A 21,154-nucleotide genomic window follows, 5' to 3' on the forward strand; every position below is an offset into this window, starting at 1 on the left:
CTAAACCTGGAAGTAAACCAAGATGTCCTTCAATCAGTGAACAGATAAACAGTGGCACATCAATGGAGTGGAATATTATTCAAAGATAAAAAGTAAGTGTCAAGCCATACAGAAACATAGATGTAGATTGCTAAATGAAAAAAAAAAAAAAAAAAAGACAATCTGGAAAGGCTGCATATGGAATAACTCCAATTATATGACATTCTAGAAAAGACAAAGCTACAGAGATGGTAAACACAAGTGGAGCTGCCAAGGGGTTTGGAAAGAAGGAAGTATTGAATAAAGTATAGGGAACTTTTTAGGTCAAACAAATCTTTACAACAATAGTAATGGTGGGGAACATGATACTATGCATTTGCCAATACTCATAGAAATGTACAGTGCAAAGAGTTAGACTTAATGCTTGTAAATTTATTTTAAAAAATCTAGTTGATCAGGAGATGACAAAATGGGATGCAGGTATTGTGGCAAAAGTAGGTGACTTTATTACAAATATATGAGATAACCTCACTAAAGGGTATAGAAGGAAAAGGTAACTTTTGGAAATGAGTGGCATTTATAAGACTAAAGTAAAAGGTACTGCACATAAGCACTGAACTCTATAGAGTTTTTTCCTATAGGCCTATGGGTTAAAAATTTGAAACCAGTATATATGTATTCTGGAATTGAACAAGCAAGTAATGGATTGTGAAGGTAAGAATCAGGTTTCTCACTGTTGGAGTGGGAGGTTGCAGACAAGCAAGGGAAGAAGACTAGAATGATACACGTTAGAGTTGGAGAGATCTGTGTGAACTCATGTTTAGCTTAATATAGATGTAGATGGACACATACAGAAGTCTTTATAGATATGTCGATATACATAGGTTAGTAGGCATGTATATATTTTCTTGCTCTGTTAGCTAAGTGGGCCTGGATAAAATGCTACTCCAACAGCAATAATCACATCTAACATCTAGATTTTTATTTCTAACATTAATCTCAATAAAAGAAGGCAGGGCTCCAAGGAAAAATGGCTGGTTCTAGGGCTGGGATAGGAATATAAAAGACGATTCTGGAACATCTTGAAGTGCCAGAAAATAGGGAACTACTCAAAAATAGCATAATAATGGGGGTGTGTAAAAGAAGCCCAAGAGGTCTAGGCATGATGACTCACATCTATAATCCCAGCACTTCGGAAGGCTGAGGCAGGAGGATCACTTAAGCCCAGGAGTTTGAGACCAGCCTAGGCAACATAGTGAGACCCTTTCTCTACAAAAATGAGAAAAATTAGCTGGGCCTGTAGTCCCACCTGCTGGGGGGCTGAGGCAGGAGCTCAATTGAGTCCTACAGGTCTAAGCTGCAGTGAGCTGAGATTGCACCATCGCACTCCAGTCTGGGCAACAGAAACCCTGACTCAAAAAAAAAAAAAAAAAAAAAAAATGAAAGAGAGGAAGAAAGAAAAGAGAAAAGATAAAAAGCTAAATGAAATACCTGAAAAAAAAAATTAATGCTGACAAATTTTTTATCCTGGTCTATGGCTGGTTTGCTACACACATGCCAACATGAAAAAGAACTTTTATCAGCATTAGTTTATTTGTCAGTATTAGTTTGTCAGTATTCGCTTGTCAGTATTAGTTCATTCCCTCTCTTCTATATAGAGGGAATCCTTTTTATTATTAAATCAGCTTTATTGAGGTATCATTTATATACAATTAAGTTTGCTTATTTTAAGTGTGTGGTTTAATAAATTTTGACAAATGTATACAGTTGCTTGAAAACCCACAAACAAAATACAGTTGACCTTTGAACCATGCAGAGATTAGGGGTACCAACCTCCTGAGCAGTAGAAACTTTGTGTCTAACTTTTTATTTTCTTTTTTCTTTTTTTCTTTTTTTGAGACAGAGTCTTGCTCTGTCACCTAGGCTAGAGTGCAGTGGCATGATCTCGGCTCACTGCAACCTCTGCCTCCCAGGTTCACACCATTCTCCTGCCTCAGCCTACTGAGTAGCTGGGATTACAGGCACGTGTCACCACACCTGGCTAATTTTTTTGTACTTTTAGTAGAGACGGGGTTTCACCGTGTTAACCAGGTCAGTCTCCTGACCTCATGATCCGCCCGCCTCAGCCTCCCAAAGTGCTGGGATTACAGGCATGAGCCACTGTACCCGGCCCTCTTTTTTAGTTTTTAACACAAGGTCTTGCTCTGTTCCCCAGGGTGGTTTCAAACTCCTGTACTCAAGCAGTCATCCTGCCTCAGCCTACCAAACTGCTGAGATTACAGGCGTAAGCCATCACACCCTGATCTGCTGTATATAATTTTTGACTTCCCAAAATGTAACCACGGTTGACTGGAAGCTTTACTGATAACAGAAAAAGCTGATTAATATATATAGTATGTTTTTGTTATTAATTTACCTATTTTGAATTTATCGTGTTTTTAATGTGCAGTTCTCTGACAATAATGTTAACATTGAACATATTTTCAAGTGATATTGGACATTCATATAGTTTCTTTGCTAAACCATCTTTCATATATTTGGTCTCATTTATTTTACTTTTTTTAATATAGAGAGTTATTTGGACCAAGGTTGAGGACTGTAGGACACTGCCAAGTTTCTTTAGAGAATGCTCCCTACCTTCATTTTTTAAAGTGAGGTTGTCTTCACTTTTTATTTATTTTTTTTTTGGGGGGGGGGGTTTATAAGTTCTTTGCGTATGGCAGATACAACATATATTTGTCAAATATTTGTTTTGCAAATATTTTCTCCCAGTCTGCAGTTTATCATTTAATTTTCTTAATAGTGTCTTTGCCAGTGGTATATTTTGAAGAGCAGATGTTTTTATTAATGCGTAAGTCCAAATTTTTGTCATGCTTTTGTGGGCTAAGAAAATTGTGTCTTGGCCGGGCGCGGTGGCTCACTCCTGTAATCCCAGTAGTTTGGGAGGCCGAGACGGGCAGTTCACGAGGTCAGGAGATCGAGACCATCCTGGCTAACATGGTGAAATCCCGTCTCTACTAAAAAATACAAAAAACTAGCCGGGCGAGGTGGCGGGCGCCTGTAGTCCCAGCTACTCGGGAGGCTGAGGCAGGAGAATCCCTTGAACCCGGGAGGCAGAGGTTGTGGGGAGCCGAGATCGTGCCATTGCACTCCAGCCTGGGCGACAGAGTGAGAGACTCTGTCTCAAAAAAAAAAAAGAAAAAAAAAAGTAAGAAAATGATTCTCCTCAGAATCAGATTAGAAGTTAGATGAAGGCAAGAGGCAGGGAATAATAATGTCATGGAGGGGGCCAGGAAAGGAGGAAAGGCTTCTGAGGTTCTGGTAAGGTTCTATTTCTTATACTGGGGGCCAGCACATGGGGGTGACTATATGGGTGTTTGCTTTGAAACTGTTCTTGAAACTATACACATACATTTTCTGCTCTCTTGTGCCTGTAAGAGAGAAGGAGGGAGGAAAAGTGAAGACACTGTTTTAACAGTGGAGGGGGAGAGAATGAATGCCTTTTTCCCTCTTCCTTCCCTGTCAGCATTCATGACTCATTCCACCACTATTTAGCACTTACTCCATGCTGCTTGAATTACTGTTAGCCGTTAACACGTCTGTCTCCCTGTCATTAATTTATTCATTCAGCTGACAATTACTGAAAGTCCCCAAGGTGTCTGCAGGAAAAAGGGGCGACTGAAGAGAGTTAACCAATAAAAGCGAAAAAACCTGGCCTCTCTCCTCCAGCAGCTCAGTCTTGGGGTGGGGGATGGGAGAGACAGATTCCTCTGGAGCTCTGTGGCAATTTGGCCCTGTGCCCTCAGGGCCTGGGCTCTAACAGAGGTGCAAGTGCGGGATCCACCTGAGAACCGGGCCTGGTTTCCTGCTGCCCTGTATCCTTCACCACCTGGCACAACCATGGAGACAGCTGGTGTGTGTTAGGGCCTGGGTAGGTCAGTGTGAGTCTCTTCAAGCTTCAAATGCAAGTTTAAATCTAAAGCCTAGTTGACTATCCTGGAAAGGGATTTCAGAGTCCTGGTTCACTGTCCTGATAAAATTCACCTAGGGTGCTAGTTAAAAATTCAGGTTTTGCCAAGCACGGTGGCTCACGCCTGTAATCCCAGCACTTTGGGAGGCCGAGGTGGGTGGATCACCTGAGGTCAGGAGTTCAAGACCAGCCTGGCCAACATGGTGAAACCTCATCTCTACTGAAAACACAAAAATTATGGCCGGGCACGGTGTGAGCCACTGCACCAGGCCAAACCTAAACCTAATTTTTTTTTTTTTTGGAGACAGAGTTTGGCTTCATGCCTATAATCCCAGCACTTTGGGAGGCCAAGGCAAGCGGATCACGAGGTTAGGAGTTCCAGACCAGTCTGGCCAACATGGCGAAACCCCATCTCTACTAAAAATATAAAAATTAGCCAGTGTGGTGGCATGCGCCTGTAATCCCAGCTACTTGGAAGGCCAAAGCGGGAGAATTGCTTGAACTTGGGAGACAGAGGTTGCAGTGAGCTGAGTTTGCACCACTGCACTCCAGCCTCAAAAAACTCCATCTCAAAAAACTAAAAATAAATTTAAAAAATACAAAAATTAGCTGGGCGTGGTGGCAGCTGCCTGTAATCCCAGCTACTCAGGAGGCTGAGACAGGAGAATTGCTTGAACCTGGGGTGGGGATGGGTGGGGCAGAGGTCGCAGTGAGTCGAGATCTTGCCATTGCACTCCAGTCTGGACAAGAGCGAAACTCTGTTTCAAAAAAAAAAAAAATTAGGTTTGACCTGGTGCAGTGGCTCACATGTGTAATCCCGGCATTTTGGGAGGCTGAGACAAGAGGATCACTTGAGCCCAGGGGTTTGAGACCAACCTGGAAAGCAAAGCGAGATCCTGCCTCTACAAACATTTTTTTAAAATGAGCCCTATTTGGTGGTGCGTGCCTGTAGTCCTAGCTACTCAGGAGGGTAACGTGGGAGGATCCCTTGAACCCAGGCATTCGAGGCTGCAGTGAGCCATTACTGCACCACTGCACTCCAGCCTGAGTGACAGAAAAAAAAAAAAAAAGTGTCTCAGACTCTTGTCCTAGGTTGAAGCCCAGGAATCTGGATGTGAAACTAGCCCTTACAGTGTTGTGTGTGTTGTCTGGTGATATGTATGTCCTCCTGTTTTCTGAGTGTAAACTGTATTTCACCATCTGGGAAGCCCTGGAGTGACTGGGTTGGGGGTTAGCAGAGTGGTCTCCTTATTCCCAGGAAAGTGCTAGGTCTGAGGTGGAGAAGGCCTTATTCATATCTCTCAATATCTCTCTTGGGGGTCAATGAATGTTTGTGGAAGTCAAATGAACTAAGAATAAATGAGAAAGAACCTAACATTTCTCTGAAATGTAAATGAATCCTGCTGCCAACTCTGGAACATGCAAAATACTGTTCTATTAGTATTTGATTTTTTGATATTGTTTAGAGACAGGACCTGGCTGTGTCACCCAGGCTGGAGTGCAGTGGCACAATCATAGCACACTGCAGCCTCAAACTCCCAGGCTCAAGTGATCCTTGCGCCTCAGCCTCTCTGTAGGATTACAGGTGTGTGCCACCATGCCTAGCTAATTTTATTTTATTTTATTTTTTTCAAGAGACAGGGTCTCACTATGTTGCCCAGCCTTGTCTCCAACTCCTGGCTTCAAGTGATCCTCCTGCCTCGGCCTCCCAAAGTGCTGGGATTATAAGCATGAGCCACTATGCTTGACCATGTCCTATTATTCATATTTGTGTTCATTTGAAAACATTCTGAAGTGGTACTGTAAGGTGTTTGAGAGTTCATCTCTGGACGTGGGTTTTAATCCCTGTTCTTCGACTTGCTATTTGTGTGACTTTGGGCACATCATCTGATGCCCCCTTGACTCAGTTTCCCCATTGTTAAATGGACATGCTAATAATGGTACCTATATGTATCAGAGGGCTGTTCTGAGGACTGAAAGAGTCTATATATGAAAAGTAGTTAATATCGTGTATGGCACACTACTACTAGAATGGTGAGTACTGTGATTTGTGATCCCCTTTGCTTTTGTCTTGCAGCGAGAAGGTGGAGCCAGGCTTGGGTGGAGACAACCCCAGGAAGGGAGAAGGGACTCTTCTAGAGCCAGTCAGCCTCCCTGAATAAAAGAGGCTCAGAAAACCTGGGTGGGGCTTATGCTCCCTGAAACCAAGGAAGAAAAACCTGCCTATGGAGGGCAGAGCTCCGTATGCAGGCCACAGCTGGCCTTTCCTGGTTGGGAAGCTTCTGTGGTGCCTAGTAACTCACTCCTGTGTGCATTTTTCCTCCTTTAGCCTCTTCAGTTTTACCATAGATTGAAGTCAGACCCTGCGGAGTTGCTGAAAAGGCTCATGTGCTTGCTTTCCTGGGCAGTCAGGAGGGAGGAAACCAGAGAGCAAGACTGGGTCATTAAAAACCTCTGGAGGAGAAGACCTCGGGTAAGTCAGCATTTTCCTGCTTGGATTCAGGGCCCTCCCCTGAAAAAATGAAGGAACTGGACATGTAGATGTGCCCAGTTATGCTCAGAACAAGAGGGAGGTGGGTTATGTGGCAGCTGAACTGAGATCAGAAGTGACCCAGGGAGTGGGGATGTATTGGGGGCTCCCCTGCAATTCAAGGCATTTTCCTCCCAAAAGACTTATGTCCAAAATTATCATCCCATTTCACAGATAAGAAAATCAAGTCATAAAACAGGCAACTGGGAGGTATGGAAATGAACAAAGCCCACTCAAATGAAAATGAGCAAAGGCTATTTATTCAGAGCTTGCTATAGCAAGGGAGTCAGCTACCATCACTTGCCTTTGTCAGAGGACTCAAAGGCGGGCAAGGGAGTGGGGAAGCTTTATGGTGGGAAAAGGGGAGGCTTTGGGTGTGCCCTGATTGGAGGCTGTTGACATCGGGGAGCTGTCAGTGGGCTTATTGGAAGCAGGACATCCTATGTGACTGGTTAGGGGAGCATATCTGGCTTCCTTCAGTTGGTCCTAAGTTGCACACTGGGGCAAAAATTAGGATGTTGTTGGTCAGGTTCTGGCCTTTTTGGGCTGATTACTGCAGGGGTTGTTTGGCTTCCTGGACTTGGTTGCCAGTGGTGGGTTGGCTTTCTGAATTGGTTGCTACAGGTTGTGGGTTGGAGTTCTATTTTTAAATATAGTCTGGCCATTGCCTATTTGTATGTTCAGTCTCAGAGGTCTTCATGGCCCTGCACCCAAGCAGCTATCTCTGCGGTGGCCTGCTGCTGCTGCTGCAACACCTCGTGTGACCATGTTTGCTTAAACGAGGCCTCCCATGGAGGAACTTTTCCTCCAAGTAACTCCTCCAGTAAAGCTGCATAGAGCTGGATGGCTCCCAGCTGGAAACTGAAGGCCAGTGTTCCATCTGGCAGTTGTTTCTCCAGCTGCTGCTTCGACACAAAGGAGGTTTGCTTAAAGGGGGTCAGCCTTGCCCACACCTGTGGGGAGTTGTTTTAAGGTGGTTGATTTCATCACTTTCCAGCTTCATGATCCTGAGCAGGCTGACTTGCTTCTCTGAGCCTCACTGTGGAATGGTGGTACTGCTATGGCTACATAGAGAAGAGGAGGAACAATAGAGAAGGTGTGGGTGAAAGGGACTCTGAATGCCGTGGAATGCTTTGGGGCATTCTCATCACCTCCAAGAATCCGACTGGGCTCATGGGCCCCCTTTGCATCTGGTTTCCACGTGCCTGCACCCACCGGCAGGGCAGGCAGGGCCACTGTTGATTTCTGGCTTATTCCCCAGGAGCTGGTTTTCCTTTCTTGGAAGGCAGGGGCAGTTTTTGTTTTTTTGTTTTGTTTTGAGACGGAGTTTCACTCTTGTTGCCCAGGCTGGAGTACAATGGCACGATCTCGGCTCACTGCAACCTCCACCTCCCGTGTTCAAGTGATTATCCTGTCTCAGCCTCCCGAGTAGCTGGGATTACAGGCATGCACCACTACGCCTGGCTAATTTTGTATTTTTAGTAGGGACGGGGTTTTACCATGTTGGTCAGGCTGGTCTGGAACTCCTGACCTCAGGTGATCTGCCCCCCCTCCCAAAGTGCTGGGATTACAGGTGTGAGACACTGCACCCGACCTGGCAGGAGCAGTTTTCATGCATGTACAAAAAGTTCTGGGACTTCTCAGCCACTCCTGAGATTTTCTTCCCTTGCAAGATGGGAACCACACACAACTAGAAGGGCTGGGAGGGGTGGCAATGCACAGCTTCAGATCCCTCACCCGTATGATGGAGCTGATGCTTACTGCCTATGGATGTGGTGAAGATTAACTGGGGCCTGTGGGCAAAGCACTCAGTACAGTGCCTGGAACATACTTAGTGCTCAGGAAAGGGGGCTGCTTCAATTTGCTTTGTGGCTGGGGTTGTATTTACTCTAGAGATACTGGTCCTCTCAGACCTGAGTCCCTGGTCTAGACTGAAAAATGGAAGTGTTCTTATGGAGAGTTCCTGAGGACAATTACAAGTACCCAAAACAAATAATCTCCTCTCTCTCCCTAATTCATTCTTTCAACAAGTAGGTGAGGTTTTTGTTTGTTTGTTTTTATTTTTTGAGACAGGGTCTTGCTCTGTCACCCAGGCTGGAGTGCAGTGGCACAATCATAGTTCGCTGCAACCTCGACCTCCCAGGCTCAAGTGATTCTCCGATCTCAGCCTCCCAAGTAGCTGGGACCACGCCCAGCAAAATTTCTTTTTACTTTTTGTAGAGACAGGGTCTCCCTATGTTGCCCAGGCTGGTCTCAAACTCCTGGGATCAAGTGACCGTCACTCCTTGGCCTCCCAAAGTGTTGCGATTACAGGCGTGAGCCACCATGCCCTGCCTCTACCAATAGTTTTGAGCCCCTATTGTGTATCAAGCTAGATACTGGGGATATAGAGGTGAACTGAACAGGTGTTCTGTGGAGCTTAGAGTCTAGTAGGAAGCAGTCAGCAAACACAGAGTCACATAAAAGTAGTATAAAATGTGGCCAGGCACCATGGCTCACACCTATAATCCCAGGACTTCAGGAGGCTGAGGCAGGCAGATCACCTGAGGTCAGGAGTTTGAGACCAGCCTGGCCAACATGGTGAAACCCCATCTCTACTAAAAAAAAATACAAAAAAATTAGCTGGGTGCACCTGTAATCCCAGCTACTCAGGAGGCTGAGGCAGGAGAATCTCCTGAACCCAGGAGGCAGAGGTTGCAGTGAGCCAAGATCATGCCATTGCACTCCAGCCTGGGCAACAAGAGCGAAAGTCCGTCTCGAAAAAAAAAAAAAAAAAGGTATAAAATGTGATGAATGCCAGGAAGGAAAATGACTGCTCATAGAATCCAATTTTGGTCATTTGTGGGGGAGGTGGGAACAAAGTGGGGATATGCAGAAATAACCTTTAAACTGAGACCTAAAGGACAGAAAGATGTGAGCTCCCCTTGGCACACTTTCCCTTGCCTTGGTTTTTTCAATTTTCAGGTATTTCTGAAGCATCTACTCCAGGCCTTCCTCTGTCATATGCACTGTGAGGGATATGAGAAAAATAACAGCATAAGGTCCCTGTCCCTAGTATGTTTGGGAGGCAAAGACATCCCAGGCCAAACTTATGAACGATGCAAGGCAATAGATAATGGCAAAGAGGAAGAGGCATCAGGACTTCTGGGAGGGAAAGGCAAGGTCAGCAGGAGATTCCTGGCCCTAGAGAATGAGAGGAGTTTGGACAGGCAAAGAGGACGCAGAAGTGGGCCCTGGGGGAGAAGGTGCACATTGTATTGGTGGAGGACAGAGAGGGTCAGTAGCTGGAGTATTGAGCGAAGTAATAGGAGATGAGTTAGAAGACAGCAAGTTTTGGATGCCCTGCAGGCAATGGGGAGCTAGTGAAGGCTTTTGAGGAGTTGAGGGAGTGGTATGTTGTTCTGAAGAGGTGACTCCCACAACGCATGAGGCATTGTGCATTGGAAGACTAGGCTGACCAGGAGATAATCTGCTTGGCCCACTGAGGTTCACCGAGAAGGCTGTTCAGGCCTCAGGTTAAATTGTCAATCCTTTGGGAGAAGTAACCAGGATGATATCACAGAGTGTCAGATCCTTTCCAGCTGTGACTTCAAACTGGTTCCTGTAAAAGAGACACACCGTAGGAGTGTTTTAACAGGGAAGGAGGATGACGGCTGAGGAGCTAGGGCATAGGCCTCGCAGGGTTGCTACAAAGAATTTAGGTGATAAACTTGAATTCCCACTCCAGTTTTGACAATAAATGATGTGTGGTTTTGGGCAAGCAACTTCTTAGCTCTTCATTTGCAAAGTGCGGTTAGGTAGCCCTAGGGCTTAGCCAAGAACTTGGCACACAGTAAGCAATTAATAAATAGTATTTTTATTTATTTCATCATTAATAATTCATTAGTCCTTTCTAAGGATTAATCTGAGGTTCTCAAATGCTTTGAATCTCTCATCTCAGAATCTTGCCTTGTCCTCAGTATCTGGGCAAGATTCATGACTAGGTCTGGGCCTCACTCAGATTCCCTGTTTTGTTCTGTTTTTTTGAGACAGAGTCTTGCTCTGTCTCCAGGCTAGAGTGCTATGGCACGATCTTGGCTCACGGCAACCTCCAACTTCCTGATTCAAATGATTCTCCTGCCTCAGCCTCCCGAGTAGCTGGGATTATAGGCATGCGCCACCACGCCCGGCTAATTTTTGTATTTTTAGTAGAGATGGGGTTTCACTATGTTGGCCAGGGTGGTCTCGATCTCCTGACCTCGTGATCCTACCGCCTCGGACTCCCAAAGTGCTAGGATTACAGGCGTGAGCCACCATGCCCGGTCAGATTCCCTGTTTTAAAATCCTAGGATATTTGCCTCTGGGCCATTACTGAATTAAGAACAAAAGCAGTCTGGAAGAAAAATGTCTTCCTGATTTGAGAAGCTACCAAGAGCCAAGTTGAAGGTAATTTTTAACAAACAGGCATAGTTCATTTCATAGACACAGCATTCCTAAAAAGGTGTGTACAATATGGCATTTTCCTAAATAGAATTCCATTTTCAGCAACCTGGAGGAGTTCGTTCTTTTAAGAAACTCTGCAAGGAAATCCTTTTAAATGTTGCATCTCGGATGTTGGGCCACGTGCAATTTCCCATGTGGGACAGGAAACCGTCCTAGAAAGTACTGCTCCTCTGCTCACACACATCCATGTGTTTAGACTCATACTTGTGCAGTTTGCACTCACAGACACTCACAGGCACCTGGAAATGGTTCCTCTCCTGCTCACAGTGCCCTCACACTCTTGTCAATGTGAGTGCATGGACACTCAGGTGTGCACACGCATGCACCAACATGCACACACGTACACATGTGCTTGTTGGCAGCCTTGTGTACTTCCAAAGGAGCTGCACACTCAGAGCAGAGCGCCAGGATCTGTTTCTCCAGGGAACAGCTGTCGCTTATCCATTAGAACATAAAATCCAAGGCCACAGGCCCCTGGGACCTCTGCTCACTTAGCCTGCAGAGAAAGCCCTGTATCCAGTGTCTTTATTTGAAAATGTTCCCTCCAATCACTAGTGGAATAATGGATTCTGACATAGATAACTTCTCCAAAAGCAAAGCCTGGTGGAAGGGTAGATTTCCATTCTTCCTATCACAGGGTGTTTTTGAGTGCCTAGGGCAGTGTCCTAGGCAGTATCTATGCAGGTAGGTACAGAGGGTACCATAATAAACAAGTCAATGTCCCTTCTGCTCCCACAGAGCTTAGCTCATTGGGGATTGTTGGTCTTCTAATGCCATAACAAAATCCCACCAACTTAGAGCCTTAGAACAGCACCCATTTAAGGCCAGGTGTGGTGGCTCATGCCTGTAATCCCAGCACTTTGGGAGGCCGAGGCCGGTGGATCACGAGGTCAGGAGATCAAGACCATCCTGGCTAACACGGTGAAACCCTGTCTCTACTAAAAAATACAAAAAATTAGCCAGGCATGGTAGTGGGCGCCTATACTCCTAGCTACTTGGAAGCCTGAGGCAGGAGAATGGCATGAACCTGGGAGGCAGAGCTTGCAGTGAGCCTAGATCAGGCCACTGCACTCCAGCCTGGGTGACAGAGCGAGACTCCGTCTCAAAAAACAAACAAAAAAACAGAACATTTAGTATTTCACAGCTCTGTAGATCACAGGTCCAGGTCAGCTTGGCAGGTTTCTCTGCTCAGGCTTTCATAGGGCTGATATCAAGGTAGTAGCCACTGGGATCTTACCCAGGGCTCTGGGAAGAATCCACTTCCAAGCTCATTCAGTTGTTGCCAGAGTCCAGTTTCTTGTGATTGTAAGAGTGAGGTTCCTGGCTCCTTGCTGGCTGTCAGCTGGGGACCACTCTTAGCTCCTTGCACGTGGGCCCCTCCATCTCAGAGCCAGGAGTGACCAGTCAGATCCTTCTCATGCTTGGAATCTCTCTCACTTCCCTTTCTACTGCCTCCAGGTGGAGGAAATTCTCTGCTTTTAAGAGCTCACATGATCAGATTAGATTGTGACTGCCTGGATACTTGAGGATACTCTCTCTATTTTATTTTATTTTATTTTTTCCTTTTTTTTCTTTCTTTCTTTTTTTTTTTTTTTGAGATGGAGTTTCACTTTTATTGCCCAGGCTGGAGAACAATGGCGTGATCTTGGCTCACTGCAACCTCCGCCTCCCAGGTTCAAGCGATTCTCCTGCCTCAGCCTCCCAAGTAGTTGGGATTACTGGCATGCACCACCATACTCGGATAATTTTGTATTTTTAGTAGAGACGGGGGTTTCTCCATGTGGCAGGCTGGCTCAAACTCACTGACCTCAGGAGATCCACCACCTCAGGCTCCCAAAGTGCTAGGTAGGATTACAGGTGTGAAGCACATGCCCAGCATATTTGCCCTTTTTTATTTTATTTTTATTTTTATTTTCCTTGGAGACAGAGTCTCCGCCTCTGTCACCCAGGCTGGAGTGCAGTGCGTACCCGATCTCAGCTCACTGCAGCCTTCTGCCTCCGGTTTCGAGCAATTCTCCTTGGCCTCAGGCTCCCAAGTAGCTGGGAGGTACAGGCACATGCCACCTATGCCCAGCTAATTTTTGTATTTTTTAGTAGAGATGGGGTTTCACCACGTTGGCCAGGCTGGTCTTAACTCCTGACGTCAGGTGATCCACCTACTTCAGCCTCCCAGGCTCATGCCTGGAGATTACAGGCGTGAGCCCACCGAGCCGACCCTACTCATCCTATTTTAAAGTGCGTAACATCTGTAAGTCCGTTGATTATATCTTTGATCTAGGGTAGAGTAGATGTGTTGTCGCTGGTTGATATCTTGAAGGTCACTAGAGGGCAAGATGGCGAATCTCGTGATAGTGACAACAATCGGTGAGTGTGTTTTTTTCTCCCTCTCTACTGGAGGTTTCCAAGCGCTCTTGTCGCCTGGGGCTGCTAGTTCTCAGTGATAGTGTGGATCTCTCCTACTCCAAACGCTCATCTTGACGGTGTGATTCTCTCAGACGCGCTGGAGGTACACGAATCTGGGGTATGAATTTTGTCTTATTGTCTCTTGTAGTATCAGCATCTCGCTGATGTAGACAGGCTAGTCTCAAACTCCTGTGCGCTCGCGCACTCTTGAGGTCAGGTCCACGCTTCTCGACACTCAGCCTGCGCGCCCTTAACACCTGGTGATCCCCGCCCACCTCAGCCCTCCAAGTGCCTGGGGATTACAGGGGTGTGGCACTGGCAGTTTATCAGCGTAATCCAAGTGGTGAAACCCTATCGTTCCGTAAGATAGAGGCAAGGGATGATACATTTAAGCTGGAGAGGTGGGTGAGCGGTGTGCCCGGAGTGTGAGAAATACATGTGAGAGGTCTGACGTGCAGTGCAGCGAAGAGAGTGCCAGGTGTATCATGGTATTAAAAGTGAATACAGAAGAAGCCGAGATGGCGACAATCATGTGTTGTCTCAGAACAAGAGCGAGACTTCCATTTCCAAAAAAAAAAAAAACCAAAATTAAAAAAAAAAAAAATACACGCTGATAACCTTAATAAGAGAGTAGGGCCGGGGCGCGGTGGCTCAAGCCTGTAATCCAGCACTTTGCTGAGCCGGAGACGGGGCGGATCACGACGTCAGGAGATCGAGGACCATCCTAGCTACACAGTGGAAACCCCGTCTCTACTAAAAAAAATACAAAAAAAACTAGCCGGGCGAGGTGGCAGGTGCCTGTAGTCCCAGCTACTTGGAGGAGGCTGAGGCAGGAGAATGGCGTTGAACCCGGGAGGCGGAAGGCTTGCAGTGAGCTGAGATCCGGGCCCACTGCACTCCAGCCTGAGGGGACAGAGCAACGACTCTCAAAATAATAATAATAATAATAATAATAAAGAGAGTAAAAAGTTGCAATGAAAGCATGTAGCAGAGATACCAAACCCTTTTCAAGGAGATTGGTAAGGCACGTATGGCTTCCTAAAGCAGGTTAACATCTAAGCTGAAATGTGAAGAATGGGCTCAAAGAGTTAATGCTCCCAGACAGCACTGTGCTTGCAGAAGGTTGAGGGGCTGTGACCTCAGGGCTATATTTGCCTTGGTGCCATCAGTTTAGGTCTGAATTTCTGAGCAGGGGTATCTTTTTTCTTTTTCATTACCCAAAGAAAATATTTTAGAGGCAGAGTCTCACTGTGTTACCCCATTTGGCCTCAAACTTGGGTTCAAGTAATCCTCCTCAGTCACCTGAGCAGCTGGGAAGAGCAGTGGGGCCTGGTAGGCCAAGTTTGTCAGCAGGTCAAAGCAGGACAGGGTGGAGCTCCTGGTGCTTAGCATCCCAGCAGTGGCCACTCTGCAGTGGGCAGAGTTCATGGTCCATGCATGAAGTTCTCAACCTGCCACCCCTTTCCTATGGCACCAGGGAGAATTTGTGACCTTCTCTCATTTGGCTTCTGATGCTTCTCTTTTAAAATTTTTTTTTGTAGACACTGGTCTCACTATGTTGCTCAGGCTGGTGTCAAACTTCTGGGCTCAAGCAATCCCGCCTCAGCCTTCCAAAGTGCTGGGATTACAGGTGTGAGCCATGGCGCCCAGCCGCTTCTCCTGTTTGAGGCACTTTCCTTCCCCATTTTCCCATTTTTAGTTGATATTATTTTGAAGTAGGGCCTCAATGTAAAGCTCTTTAGTTTGTTCATTCATTCATGCGTTCACCTGTTAATTAAAAAGACTATCTATTGAGCACCTACCACATGCCTGGTACAGTGCTATGGAGACACGGCAGAGAACAAGGTCCTGGGGGCCCCTGCCCTCGATATCTGAAGACATGCTAAATGGAAATCTTTCAGCTAGAGTCCACAACCATTCATTCATGAAACTAAAAACATCTGTTCAAAACCTGTTGCTACATGCTGTGGAGCCTTTCTTCTCAGAGGGAAGCCAAAAGAACAGTGGTACTTACCATGGATTGAGCACTAGTTCCTTTGATACTATTATTGACATCCCTATTTCACACAGGAGGAAAGCGAGGCAATTGGAGGTTTACCCATCATTACTCAGCTCTTAAGTTGCCAAGCCAGCATTTCAATCGGCATTCTGACCTACAGGAGTTGCCTGCTCTAACATTAGGGAGTTTATATGCCTGCCCGACACCAGGCATTGTGGAGGGCTTTGTATAAGTCCTATCATTTAATTCTCCTAATAACCCTACCAAAGGGTGATATTTATTGCCACTTTAGAGATGCAGAAATTGAGGCTCCAGGAAGTATAGTACCTAGCCCCAGGACACACAGCCAGTGAGTGTCAGAGCTGGGCACTGAGCTCATTTCTGTCCAGCTCCCCTGCAGGAGGGAAGGAGCATGGGGACAGAAGAGGATTGAAGAGTCAACCTTAGAGAGAAAGGAGCCAGCGGGGAGGGAGAGGAAGGTGGGGGAACAAGATGTCCCCAGTGGATGAAGCCCAGCAGAGTTGACAGTAGAGGAGGTGTGAAGGAAAGGCCTGGAGGTGGCATCAAGATGAGAGACAACAGTTTTCTATGGGGAGTTGTGCTCAGAAGTCTGATTATAGGTGGGACATGGTGGCTCATGTCTGTAATCCCAGCACTTTGGGAGACCAAGGCAGGAGGGTAGCTTGAGGCCAGGAGTTTGAGCCTAGCCTGGGCAACATAACAAGACTCTGTCTCTACAAAAATAAAATAGGCCGAGCACAGTGGCTCACGCCTGTAATCCCAGCACTTTGGGAGGCCGAGGCAGGTGGATCACGAGGTCAGGAGATCGAGACCATCCTGGCTAACACGGTGAAACCCCCGTCTCTACTAAAAATACAAAAAATTAGCCGGGCGTGGTGGCAGGCGCCTGTTGTCCTAGCTACTTGGGAGGCTGAGGCAGGAGAATGGTGTGAACCCAGGAGATGGAACTTGCAGTGAGCTGAGATTGCGCCACTGCACTCCAGCCTGGGTGACAGAGCGAGACTCCGTCTCAAAATAAATAAATAAATAAATAAATAAATAAATAAAAATAAAAATTAAAAAATACCTAGGTATGATGATGGTGTCTGCAGTCTCAGCTACTTGGGAGGCTGAGGTGGGACGATCACTTGAGGAGTTGGAGGCTGTAGTGAGAGGTATGATGGTGCCACTGCATTCCAGCCTGGGAGACACAGTAAGAATCTATCTCTAAAAATAAATAAATAGGGCGGGGCACAGTGGCTTATGCCTGTAATCCAGCACTGTGCGAGGCCCAAGAGGTGGATCTCTTGAGGCTAGGAGTTCAAGACCAGCTTGGCCAACATGGTGAAACCACGTTTCTACTAAAAATACAAAAATTAAGGCCGGGAGTGGTGGCTCACACCTATAATCCCAGCACTTTGGGAGACTAAGGAGGGCAGATCACCTGAGGTCGGGAGTTCAAGACCAGACTGACCAACATGGAGAAACCTCGTCTCTACTAAAATTACAAAATTAGCTGGGTGTGGTGGCTCATGCCTGTAATCCCAGCTACTCAGGAGGCTGAAGCAGGAGAACTGCTTGAACCTGGGAGGTGGAAGTTGTAGTGAGCCAAGATCATGCCGTTGCACTCCAACCTGGGCAACAAGAGTGAAACTCCATCTCAAAAAAAAAAAAAAAGTAGCCAGGTGTGGTCATACGCACCTGTAATCCCAGCTACTCAGGAGGCTGAGGCAGGAGAATCACTTGAGCCTGGGAGGCAGAGGTTGCAGTGAGCCCACTGCACTCCAGCCTGGGTGACAGAGCAAGACCCTGTCTCCAATAAATAAATAAAATAAATAAAAGGCTGGGTACGGTGGCTCATGCCTGTAATCCCAGCACTTTGGGAGGCCAAGGTGGGTGGATCACCTGAGGTCAGGAGTTCGAGACCAGCCTGGCCAACATGGCGAAACCCCGTCTCTACTAAAACTACAAAAATTAGCCGGGCATGGTGGCGTGCACCTGTAGTCCCAGCTACTCAGGAGGCTGAGGCAGGAGAATCGCTTGAACCCGGGAGGTGGAGGTTGCAGTGAGCTGAAATCACGCCACTGCACTCCAGCCTGGGTGACAAAGTGAGACTCTGTCTCCAGAAAAACAGATGAAATAAATTTAAAAAAAAGCAAACAAATGCAAGAATTAAAAATAAAATAAAATAAAATAAAATAAAAAAGCTGATTGTAAAGCACCAACCAAGCAGTGAGCAGTCTATGAGATGTGGAGGTCCCAATGTCAAGCAATGATTGTTTCTGCAGGAGACATGAGAGGAAAGGGAGGACCCTTGAGAATGAGGAGACTCAAACTTGTTTTTGACAAATGAGAAGGGGCCCAAACCAAAGCAGAAGCCGACTGTGTGTGAGCACATGTGTTGCGGGGAGGAGAGGGATACACAGATTATATCCAGAGCATGGAAGGGCTCTCCTCAAAGACGAGCAGCTCTCTTTTTCTAAGACTGGAAGAAAGTAGGAAAGGTGGGTAAATCTACAGAGATGTCCTTAGGCAGCAGAAGAGTGAAGTGATAGGGTGATTTGTAAAATAAAGACCCCAGTCTTTGTCCTTCTCACCTCCCCACTGTGCTGATTCGAGTTTGAGTTTCTTAGGACTGCCATAACCAATGACCACAAACTGGGTGGCTTAAAACAAGAACCACTGACTCCACTGCAGTTGTTTTATTGGCTCACACTTCTGAAGGTCAGAAGTCTGAAATCCAGGTGTTGGAAGGTTGGTTTCTTCTGGAGGCTCTCAGGGAGAATCTGTACTGGCGTCTCCCCTAGCTTCTGGTGGTGGCCGGCCATTCTTCACATTCCTCGGCTTGCGGCCGCATCATTTCAGTCTCTGATCTATCTTCACATGGCATTTTCTCTGTGTCTCTGCATCCAAATTTCCCTATTCTAATAAGAACACCAATCACTGGATGAGGACCTGCCCTAATCCAGTATGACCTTATGCGAACTTGATTACATCTGCAAAGACCCTATTTCTAAATAAGTCACATTCACAGGTACTGGGAGTTAGGACTTGAATGTATCTTTTGGGGGAATACAATTCAACCCACTACAAGGGTGTGCCCCAGAAGGTATAAAATGCTGCAGAAGTACAAGGTCACACCAAGGTCATTGGCTAAGGAATCCTAAAATTGGTCCAGGTGGCGACTAACATCTATAATCCCAGAACTTTGGGGGACCAAGGTGGGAGGATAACTTGAGCCCAGGAGTTCAAGACCAGCCTGGACAATGTGGCAAGACCCTGTGTCTACAAAATATTAGAAAAATTAGCCAGGTGTGGTGTCAAGCACCTATGGTCCCAGCTACTTGGGAGGCTGAGGCAGGATAGTTGCCTGAGCCCAAGAAATTGAGGCTGCAGTGAACTGTGTTTGCCTCATTGCAATCCAGCCTGGGCGAAAGAGAGAGACTCTGTCTTAAAAAATGTTTTTTTGTTGTTGTTGTTTTGTTTTTGTTTTTTTTGAGACGGAGTCTTGCTCTGTCACCCAGGCTGGAGTGCAGTGGTGCAGTCTCAGCTCACTGCAACCTCCACGTCCCAAGTTCAAGCAATTCTCATGCCTCAGCCTCCCGAATAGCTGGGATTATAGGCATGCACCATCATGCCTGGCTAAATTTTTATATTTTTGGTAGAGACGGGGTTTTACCATGTTGGCCAGGCTGGTCTCCAACTCCTGAGTGCAGGCAATCCGCCTACCTCAGCCTCCTAAAGTGCTGGGATTACAGGTGTGAGCCACTTCACCTGGCTAAAAAATATGCTTCTAATCATAAGCCAAATTAGTCCCCAACTTTTCCTCTTTTCCCCTTCCTCCACTTTCGCCTTCCTTCCTTCGCCTAGCTTTCTGGTTCATCCAGCTAAGAATACAAGTGCCAGGTGAAAGATGCCTGAAAGGTGACTGCCTTGCAGATGATTTAAGCTCTGGGGTTGCCCAAAGGGAACTGGCAGCCAGAAAGAAGAACTGTATCTCAGGAGCAGGAGTGGGAGGGAAGAGTCAGGGAGCCTGTCTGGAACCCTGATACTGTGCAATGGCCAGCCTTCCACTCCCTTAAAACCTTGCTTAGCCATAGAGGGTTAGACTACTGGAGCAGGAAGGTATCTTTAAATAGTTCAGTTCTGCCATATTGGGGTCCATCTGGAGGCCTTACAGAACTTGATAACTCTATGGACCCCATCCCAGTAAAATACATAAATGTTCACAAAAAAGTTGAGATCATGTCAAAAGCTTCATTGACATCCTTAAGCTTATTCATGAAGCCAAGGCTAAGAACCCCTCATCTAATACATTCTCCCTCCACTATTTCTCCTGAGGACAAAACAGATCGGCAAGGGTTATTGCTTTGTTCCACCTTGTGCAGCTGCTCAGAGGGGAGTCTAAATCCAAAGTGCAAATTCTGATACTCTTGTTCTTTCTACCATATAGTGAGTTCGTTTCCATAAATAAAAACGACTTCTCCCCTTGAAGAAGCAGACTAAGAAGACGTTGCTTTTTGAGGGAAGAGAGGAGGCATGTGGCTGGGACTGGCAGTGTGGGTAGACAAAGTGGCCCCCACCCCCAGCGAGATCCACTCATTCCATCGCAGATGTTTGAAATGGACAGAGGAGCACTGCGGGGTCACTGAGCGCAGTCAGGGTTCTAGCTTTGAAGGACCTTGTCCTGCAGTCAGGTAGGTAAGCAGTATGTGTCCACAAACGGCTGGGCTGTCGTGGAAGAGGAGACATTCTTGGGCTTTAAGGGGGACTGCAGACCCTTTCCAGGTCATCAAAGGAAGCAAGGTAGTCCGCTGATTTGTCTCCCTCTGAGATATTTAGGGGGAGAGCGCCTCACTTGCCAGAAAGACCAAGGACTGCACGGCAGATGCCCACCTTTCTCTTCCTCACCCAGCGACACACCCTCCTGCCAACATCCCAACTTCTTTAGATTCTGGGAGCAGCTTTTCTCAAATGCTGGCGCGGGGAACAGCCTATTTACCGCAGTTTAGGTGATTTTATTGGGAAATTCTCCACTTAGGAGCTCCTTGGAGAGGAAAAGCCTCATGGATTCGGCGGAGGTCGTAAATCTGGAGATGTCCAAATTTAGGGGAAACCTTCCCCACCATTTGTCTCCAGGCTTTATTTTGGAGTTCTCAGATTAAGACCCACTGGATCGGGGGCAAGATTTGTATGAGGGGGTCTCTAGCAGCTGGTGGGCTGGCCACGTGCCTGGCCAGACTCCGCGTCCCCACCTCTGGCTGCGCCTGGGCCTCGGGGGACCGGGAACCAGCCGGAGCCGCGTCCCCGCCTAGCGGGCGGGCCGGGGGCGGGGACCCCTCCCCTCCGCCCGTCCCCCCCTCCGCCCGTCCCCTCCTCCGCTGCTGCCACCTCCCGGAGGGACGGCCTGGGGAGGGGAGAGAGGAGGGACCGGCCGGAGGCGGCGGGGCTGGGGCTATGGCGGAGCGGACGGCGGCTGCGGGGCCCCGGTGAGCCGGACCGGGGTGCACGGGGGCCGAGGCAGCCTCCGAGCCGGGTCGGAGCCGTCGGGGTCCCGGGGAACACGACCCAGGCGACTTTCTCCCGGGAGTTGTAGTCTCTCTCGGGGGGCGGCGCGCTGCCCGGCTTTCGGGGCGAGTTTTCTCGCCGGGCGGGCGGCGCGCGCGGAGGCTGAGGGGGAGGGGGAGCATGCCCGGCTGGAGCCCGGCCTCGGGGCGCGCCCCGGCCGCCGTCCCCACCTCCGCCTCCTCCTTCTCCTCCTGCGTCTCCTCCTCCTCCTCTTCCCGTCCCG

The sequence above is a fragment of the Rhinopithecus bieti genome, unplaced genomic scaffold, assembly GCF_001698545.2.
Source record: "Rhinopithecus bieti isolate Rb0 unplaced genomic scaffold, ASM169854v2 scaffold_4781, whole genome shotgun sequence".
Classification (NCBI taxonomy): domain Eukaryota; kingdom Metazoa; phylum Chordata; class Mammalia; order Primates; family Cercopithecidae; genus Rhinopithecus; species Rhinopithecus bieti.